This window comes from Gekko japonicus, unplaced genomic scaffold, assembly GCF_001447785.1.
Source record: "Gekko japonicus isolate JY-2015 unplaced genomic scaffold, Gekko_japonicus_V1.1 scaffold2063, whole genome shotgun sequence".
Taxonomy (NCBI): Eukaryota; Metazoa; Chordata; class Lepidosauria; order Squamata; family Gekkonidae; genus Gekko; species Gekko japonicus.
The window spans coordinates 163,944-169,943 of NW_015163150.1; positions in this window are offsets into that span (position 1 = coordinate 163,944).

Sequence of the window (6,000 nt, forward strand, 5' to 3'; positions counted from 1 at the left end):
GTGCACTTCAGTGTAACAATCCCAGGCCAACTGATACCAATGCCCTGAGGGTGCTAAGGTTCTTTGACTTGTGTAGCTAGCTGATAAACCACACAGTAAAACAATTATCCAGGCAGTAAAGGGTAACAAAAGATTTTTTTCAAATAAAGGAACACCTCACTGCTCGTAGATGTTCAGTGTGCAAATACATGGAGCAGACTTATATACTCTTCTTGCTCCTCTCAACTTTACATCATTGTTGACATCATTTGCACATGCTCAGTTTAGATTTCTTTGTCTAAAAGTCCATTAATTCTACATTTGACAAACAAGATGTTACTTGGCCATGTCTCAACTTTACAATGCAAGTGCTCTGCTCGTTAAAAATGATGGATGTATCCTATTTTCCCAGACTTCACCTTTGAATGAACTTTATACACACGAAGGAGCTAAGTTCATTTTCAGTATAAAATCTATCAGTTCTGTTACAAAATTGGTTTTCTTATATTTATACAGGCATATATGTTAGAAAAACCCCTTTGTTGTCAATTAAATTTGAATTAAAACACCTGTTTTCCACAATACTACTCAGTGGTTAACAGGTTGTTAATTCTCCAGGAGAACCCCAAAGAATTTCTTCCAAAGATTCCTGGAAGTCAGCAATAACCAATAGACAATCACCTTGAATGTCCCCCACACAACCACAAATGGAGGACACCGCCATTTCAACTTGCCCCTTTTCACCACTGGAATTGCCAACTCTGGCTTAGCTCTAGTTTTAATTGTTTTAATGATGTGTTCTTGTTGTTTTTAATGGTTTTTAATTTTATTATGTATGTTTTCATTTGTTAGACACCTTGATGACCATTATGAGGGCAGAAAGGCAGAGTATAGCTTTTGTAAAATAAAATAAAAAGAACAAAAATAAAGTCTAAACACAACAGTCCCTGGAAAAGGTTAAAAAAGGGGGGGGGAAGAGTCAATGTCCTCAACACCCATCAGATTCCCCCCAAAAGAGTGATCCTACATCCCCGAGGCACTTCAGCCAACTTACAGCCTGTCTGTCTACTTCTCTCTTCCACATTGTCATTTTTGTCATTTGTTTGTCCCTATTGCTTTTTTGTGTTTTGCTCCCTCTGGGACGCCGAAGAAGGGGGTGGGGGCTAGCGACCCCCCTGCGCGTTCTCCTGCCAGAAGCAGCAAGCAGGTGCCGCTCGCACAGGGATGGCCAGGGACGGTCGGCACGGCCTTTCCGCCACCTTCCTGCCTGTCCGCCTGTGGGGGGGGGGGGAAAGGATCCTTGATGGACCCGAAATGAACCCGCCGCCTGTAGGGAGACGTCTGCCGGTGGGTGGAGGCAGGGGCTGACGAACAGGCGCCGAAGAAGGGGGTGGGGCGGGGCTAGCGACCCCCTGCTCGTCCTCCCGCCAGAAGCAGCAAGCAGGCACAGCTCCCACAGGCGACGGCCGGGGACGGTCGGCGTGGCCTTTCCGCCACCTTCCTGCCTGCCCACCTGTGGAAGGGGGGGAAAGGATCCCTCTCAAAGTGGAGTTTCGCTTTTGCTTTCTTCTGCTTCCTCCTCCTGGTCCCGGCTCATAGCCCTCCAGCCCTGCAGGACGAGGAGGCAAAAAAGGAGGCTGCTGCGGTGGCGAGGAAGCATGGCGAGAGGAGCTGAGAGGAAGCAGCAGGTTGGTGGCACAGAGAGCAACAGCTGCTGGGCTTGTACCTAAGGCCCTTCCGCCACCTTCCTGCCTGCCCGCCTGCCGGGAGGGGAGAAGGATCCCTCTCGCCTACGGGCCTCCTTGACGTGCATCGTCATCGTGGGGGAGGGGCGTTTCTGCAGAGCCAGACGGGGTGCTTGGAAGCACTCAGGAGAGACAGTCCCGTCCGCCCCCCAGCCCGTGAAGCGAGGCGGAGGAGCAAGTGAGGAGGCGGAGGCAGGGGCTGCCGCCAGCCAGCTACAGCGCCGTGCCCTGCCCACACCGCCACGTGTCCTCCTCCTGCAGCCGGCAGAGCGCCCCTGCCTCTCCTCCTGTGCCCTAATGGCCAGCTCGCGCTCTAGGCGAAGGCCTAGCGGGCGAGCCAGCCCTGCCTGTGCACATGCCTCTTTCTGTGTCTGAAGCAGCATTTTCTTTTCACATGGACACCCATCTGTCCTGTCTCATCAGCTAGGAAAGGGTCTTAACTGTTCCAATCCTGATGGGCACTTGGTCCAAACCACAACCTCACTAGCTCACACTCAAGTCCATTACACGGGTTTAGAAACATTATTATTTTTGCTCATAGGCTCTGGCTCCTCCCAGGCACGTCATTTATTTACTTCATTTATATTCCACCTTTCTTGATGAGATACTAGGCCAACTTATAGGGCCATAAGACTATAATGAAGAAGTGAAGCAAGGAAGATCATGTAGACTGATTTACCAGGCAAGAGATCATGTTTTACATACATCTTATTTTGTGACTTGGTTCAGTCTGGTTGCTGAAATACAGAAATGGACGTGTATTCCAAAAGCTCTCATGCACAGCGTTCAGGCTGAAAAGTGTGTATTATGAAACATGCTGACACCTGATCGCAGTCTCAGTTCTGTCATTCCTTGCAGAGAGGGAGAAAAATAAGCCCCTTTCTCAGTAATTGGTTGCGCTACCGTACTTATCCCCATTTTTCTTTCTGTCAGGCTTCATTTGCTCATTTATTCTGTGATTTAGATTGACAATCCCCCCTGCCCCCCCACACAATATGTCTCATTACAGCCCAAAGTACATTATAGTCTTGCTTCACACAGGAAGGAAAAGGTAGCCTGTTATTGCCCTGCTGCTGATGACCTTTGATCCAAGCACAGATGCTGGTAATTGGCTGGATGGCACAGCTGGAATGGCCGCAACTCCACACCCATGCTCTTGCTTGTAATAGAGATGGCAGCCAAATGGTATATTGTAATTGGCTTTGGGGTAACCAGAAGGCAGAGATTTTCTACAGATTGTATTATGTGAATGTGTGTGAGTTTGGGGGAGGCTCAGTGATAGGGCCCATGCTTTGCATGCACAAGATCCTTGGTCCTACCTCCAATTAAAAGATCTGAGTAGGCAGCAGGTGCTGGAAGACTGAGACTCTGGAGAGAAGCTGCCAGTCAGAATACCAACAGTCCTGTGTACATATAATAAGGCTGCTTCATATGTTCCTATGTGTAAGGGGGCTGAAATAGGTGATCATATTAATAGATCAAATTCCTGCCTATTAAAGCATAATAAATATATAAATGCTGGTAACTATATGGGTTAGTCCATTCCTGGTGGGCAGGAACTGAGAAAGATCCTGCTGGTTAGCAGCAACTGAATAACATTTTGCTGAATTTGTTCTCCTCTCTGCACACAGGCCTGGGAATGCGCAGAGGTGCAAGCCAAAGGGCTCTTTTCCATTGGCTCTAAGCCCGAGGGTCAGGCCTTGAGCGGAGCAGGAGATCAGTCAGTGGAGAGTAGACTAACCTGCTTGACCATCAGAAGCCTCCCCTCCCTTTCTTGTTTTTTTTTTGCTCTATGTATTATCAGCGATTTAGGGTTCCTTAGGGAGCAACCCCCAATGTATTTTTTTTAAGATTTCAGATTTTTATGCAAATCTGAGGAGTCCCCCAGGTTTGCAGGAAAATCTGTTTAGTGTCAGATAATCACAGATGGGGATGTGTGAGCTCTAGAAAGAGGCTCCAGGTGAGTGTCCCAGCTGTGGATGGTGAGGCAGCAGAGGGAAGGGGAAAATAGAGGGAGGTGAGCCATGTTTATTTCCTTCTGCTTAGCTATAAGGCAGGGCTGTCTCAAGTAATTTTGCTCCCCAAGTGGGTAGTATGGGAGGAGAGCGGCATGCCATGTTTTCTGGGTTTCAAGGGTCTGGAAAGCAGTTCCGTACTCAGGTACAGGGTTGCCAACTCTGGGTTGGGAAATACCTGTAGAGAGGTAGAGCCTAGGGAGGGCAGGGTTTGGGGTGGGGAGGGACCTCAGCAAGCTATAATGCCCTAGAGTCTACTGACCAAAGCTGCTATTTTCTCCAGAAGAACCGGTCTGGGAGATCTCCAGGTGCCGCCTGGAGGTTGACAATACTAAGGGGAGGGCCAGGTTTGTTGAAGGACTTCAGTGAGGTGTAATGCCATAGAGCTCTCCCTCCAAAGCAACCATTTTTTCCATGGGGACTGATCTCTGTACTCTGGAGATAAATGTTAATTCAGAGAGATATCCAGGCCTTCCCTTCCTCCAACCCCTTTCAATTCCAAAGCTCCTTCCCGTTTAACACTTTGATAAACAGTTTAACTGACTCCCTGCTAATGCGCCACGACCTCTTGGGATTCCCAACTTGGGCATTGTAGTTCTACTTCCCTTTGCTATGGTTGCAGTAAGGCCAGCTGAGAACTACAACTCCCAAGGTGCAATGCATCAAAAGTGGGAGTGTGAGAAAGGAGGAGCCAGTGGGACGGGCCAATAGGACACTAAGGCACCTTCTCCAGTGGCCAACGGGAGAGTAGGTGAGTCATTGCCAGCACGGCTTGCCTTCTATATATATAGGATATATATACACACACAATCATATAATGTCACCTGAAGTGTTTGGGTTAGAAAGAAGACAGTTCACTTCATCAAATGAGGGGGGGGGGGTGTTGCTAGCTTTGTACTTGTCACTGGTCATAAGAAACAATATCCTTCATGGCTTTCATATAATTTATTACCATTTCAGTACGAAAAAAGGCTTTCATTCCTCACAAGCCTTTTATCCCCTAATGAGATTTTCCTGTTATTGATGCTCTCATAATAAAGGCTACAGCTGAATAGGTTTTTGTGCAGTTAGATGATATTTCAAAACTGCACAGAAGCAGCACATGAAGTCACTGCATGTAAAATGCTATTAACTCCACATAATTTCCCTGATAAAATCTCTGCACCATTAATCTCTCCTTGCACGCTCACACACACACACACATGTGCACTCCTCTCACAAGCCGCTATTGTGACGTCTACGGCATTTAAATGTCTATGAAGCGTTCCTTCCTTCCACTACATGTCCTCTTTAACACTGAAGCAAATTCTACACAGCCAAAGAAGGGAGCATTGGAGTGATCAGAGGACACCAGCTGTGTTTCCAATTATGTAATACCAAACCAGGTTGAGCAGTTCAATTGTAAAACGCAGGCATGTCTGGTGCTGTAAATCTCCCAGAGGCTGAGAGAACTGTTGGCTGATAAGCAAGAAATGTATTTACACATATGCAGGCGATACAATAATGAGTTGCCTCCATATTGCTGACTGAGAAGCCTTGTGATTTACTTATGGAGTGTAAACTTCAGATCAGCGGCATTTCATGGTTCAACCTTTCAAGAGACTGGTCCTTTTTTTAGCAGTCTCTTGTCAATTCAAGCAATGGTTCTGGCTGAGGCATAGGTAAAAATCATGGAAGTTTTCCTCTTCTCTGAGAAACCAAGGCTGGGCTAACTGTAGCTTCAAAGAAAGAGATAATGAGATGGAAGGATGTCACATGTGCCAGGTAAACCATTAAGCCTAGCCGTTTCAAGGCCCCTAGGAGTTGGCCTGTGCATTCCATGCTGCTAAAGTAAGGACCTTGCTTAACTGGACCCCCATACAGCTTCAGGGCATTTGATCTGCCAAGTCACCTGATTGCAAAGTCACCTGGTTAGCAACACAAATGATTCATCAATTTACATCACTGGTTATACATTTGATTAGTTAACTAGAATAAGGCTAATGCAGGTCATTTGGCATCCACCTCAAAAAGTACTGTTCAGTTATCTCCATGCCTGGGAGGAGAGAATGGAGAGTCTCAGTTTGCTTCCCACAATTAGAAAAGACACCTTTAGACATTTATCTGCTATTTGGACATATTTATTGCTTTACGGCATAAGAACATAAGAGAAGCCAATGTTGGATCAGGCCAATGGCCCCTCTAGTCCAACACTCTGTCACACAGTGGCCAAAAATACCAGAAGCCATCAGGAGGTCCATCAGTGGGGCCAGGACACTAGA